This window comes from Acyrthosiphon pisum, unplaced genomic scaffold (assembly GCF_005508785.2).
Source record: "Acyrthosiphon pisum isolate AL4f unplaced genomic scaffold, pea_aphid_22Mar2018_4r6ur Scaffold_20579;HRSCAF=21463, whole genome shotgun sequence".
NCBI classification, from domain to species: domain Eukaryota; kingdom Metazoa; phylum Arthropoda; class Insecta; order Hemiptera; family Aphididae; genus Acyrthosiphon; species Acyrthosiphon pisum.
The window spans coordinates 4,660-7,751 of NW_021769953.1; the positions used below are offsets into that span (position 1 = coordinate 4,660).

A 3,092-nucleotide genomic window follows, 5' to 3' on the forward strand; every position below is an offset into this window, starting at 1 on the left:
AGAGTGAATTGTCCTCTATTAAAATTTTAAATTGTTTATACATCTTAATATACTCTTAACTCGCTTGAAAACTAAAATATAACAAAAAGCCTATGAGATTCCCAAGATAATATCAAACTTTTAAATTTTAAAAAAGAATAAATATTTCATAAAGACATTTGCATTCCGACACTAAAATAATAACCTTGCTATTCTCGCATACAAAACAACACACAAGACTTAGAGTACTCACTCAAATCCAATTCCTTCCCACTCCCTATTATCTAAGAAAATGCCAGGTAAACCACCCAGGTGCCTTAAAATAATTTGGTGTAGGTACCTACTCAATCCTTAAATACATTTTAATGGGGTGCCGTCAATGGACAACTTACCCTTCTTGTCAATAAACTTACATCAAATTTTCCCACTATAGGTATAACTTGTAAATATACTAAATTTTGTTCATTAAAACTAAAAAAAAAAATATTATTATTAGTATTAAAAATGAAAATACTGAGCACCAACATAATAATATTATTATGTTGAACGATTAGAAAAAAACATAAATCTTCCAACAATTCATGTTAAATTGTTACCTAAAATATGAAATTTAAAATACAATAGATCAACATATCATCTCCATATGATATAGGCCTAGTATTTTTTGTAAAATAATAATAGTTCTTTTTTATTTAATTAAATTTGACATTTATATTGTTTTGTTTATTTTTAATAAGTTACAAAAATTTAAAAAAAAATCCCTGCTTACCCGGATCCAGTACTATTTTCACCACCTTGTATTCGCCAGTAAGATCTTCATGGTTTGTATTATTAATGAGATGGTTGAAAGGATCTTTACCTCCCGGTCCTAACAAATCAAAATCAATATACTCGGTCAGCCGGGCGTCATCCGGGCACCATTCTTCCTCCGTAAAACCGACTCCGTCCTGGTCCTGTTTGTTCAGAGGTTCTTCCGACGCTGTCTTGAGTACGCTAGGTACACTCTCCGGGATCCCGTCATTGTCATCGGCCATCGTGAACGTTTCGAACGGATTGCAAGTCGAGTCTAGAGCGACGAGTGCCGCAATGTGCAGTCGTAAACTATAATGTTGCAGCAAGTTTGCAACTGGAACGTCGTCTCACGTCTGGAACAAATTTGAATTTTAAAAAAAAAAAAAATAACAATAGGTAATTAGGCATATTAAGTAGCTTTAAATGAAACGATAATTTCCGACCGGGGGAAGACATTGAATTTCAACTATTCGTCTATAAACGATATTGAAATGCTCTACGAATTCAACGATGAGTGGATGATTATAAAAACGCGCAACACCTTATAATACCTGTTGTACTCCGTTGTCCGGCAACCGAATAAACTTAGGTTTATGTTGGGAAACCGTAACAATCACGACTCTCGACAAAATACACAGGTACGTCGGCAACCTTGTGGATAGACTTTGTTATTCTTCGAACAGCTGCAGCGGGCCGTCTCCAATCCCTTTTATAATAATAATATATAATATTATATTATAGCCTTCATCAAAATAATTCGTTTTTTATCAATATATAAATTATATAATTGAACATGTAATTAACATACCGGTAATCCGGTGATTTGGTCAATAATTGGTACAACTTTTTCCAATATTGGACCTTATCGTTTTTCGGACAAGTGCTTATTACTCATTTATCGTTTGCCGTGTAGATCGTTGTCGCGGACTCTGTCGTCTGGCTTGCAGGAACAGGTCTAGACGACTGCGTCGCGGGAGGCGTGGCTGTTGTCGAGAAGAGTCGTCGCCAGGGCCCGGGCCGGTGCACGCCGCGATCGATAACCAAGACTTGGTTTATAGGTCAATTGTCATGACGGTCGCGGATCGGTGTCGCCAACCGAAGCGGGGGGGACCGTGGTGAGGGAGTATTGTGGTGACGGCTCACCGCTCGCCGGGGCGAACGGCGGCCGAGTTTGTTGCAGCGAACACCGTGAGCACTGTACAGGGCAACGACCGAGCAAGTAGCTGTATTGATCGTTTTCGAAGCACACCACCTCACCCCGAGCTCCGTTCCACCTGTAGAACGTGCGGCGACACCCGTCCCACTAACCGCACCATTCGCGTCCATCGCACCCGGTTACCGGTACGGCTCGCACGTATTCCACAATTTGCTGTAGCCGGTCATCGTCCCGCTCGTGACTCCCCCCCGCCGCCGACCACGCCCAATACTATATCGTAATATTATCGTACGTCGCTTGGTCGAACGACAGCGACAACACCAACAACAACAACAACAACAACAACAACAACAACAACAATATTGCGGCGAACCGTTGTCAACATTTTCCCCCTCTGTCGGTCACACCACCCGCCGTTGGCGATATTAATCATAAAAACATTATTGTTAGGTATTGATTTCCATCCGTTTGTATCGAGATATCGTTGTTTCCGTGGTCGCTCGACAATCGCGTCACTGTCGCCGCTCGTCGAAACGAACACCGCCGAAGCCGTCGCAAGGGTACCGCGCGCTCGACCCGGACACTCGACGAGGTAAGAATTTTGACAAAATCCCGAACGTTTGAAAATTATTTCGAGTTAGAAATTCGGGTACGAAACGTGTCGTATAGGTACTAACTCATTGAAAAACAACTCTGTTCGGTCCAAAATGGTATTTCGTTACTTTGCGCGACACTCTTATTCTCTTTATTTTTTTCCCAAGACTTGTCTAGTTAACTATAAGTGAGTATTTGGCGGTCAGACTTAGAATCGAAGTTATTGCCATCGTAAGTTTGACGTCTACTATCCCAACACCTACCTACTAATTGCAATATCGCTCGATTTGCTCTTGCCTATAAACAAAATATTGTGGCCCAATGGAAACGATAGCAATCGATCAACAATATTATTGTAGTATAGGTTTTGAACATATTACATGAGTTCATTTGTCATATTGTCATAATATAATTTATCAATCGGTTTAAACAAACGACTTATGAGTTACGGTTAGATATTATGACTGTATGACTGATATGATGAGGTGTTTGTCTGTACCACGGTATTCTTCTTCAGCACATTTAATTTGCGTTTCGCACACTGTAGAAACACAGAATAATGGTACTATCT

The 3,092-nt window shown here is 40.1% G+C and overlaps 1 long non-coding RNA gene across 1 annotated transcript; it reads right to left on the bottom strand.

Annotated features, from left to right (window-relative positions):
• Positions 1 to 719: 719 nt before the first annotated feature.
• LOC107883154 lies at positions 720 to 1,990 on the bottom strand. Its single transcript, XR_001679115.2, has 3 exons — positions 1,580 to 1,990; positions 1,323 to 1,477; positions 720 to 1,124 (listed from the first exon to the last, which is right to left on the bottom strand). It is a non-coding gene; the product is annotated as an uncharacterized LOC107883154 (long non-coding RNA).
• Between the last annotated feature and the right edge of the window lie 1,102 nt (positions 1,991 to 3,092).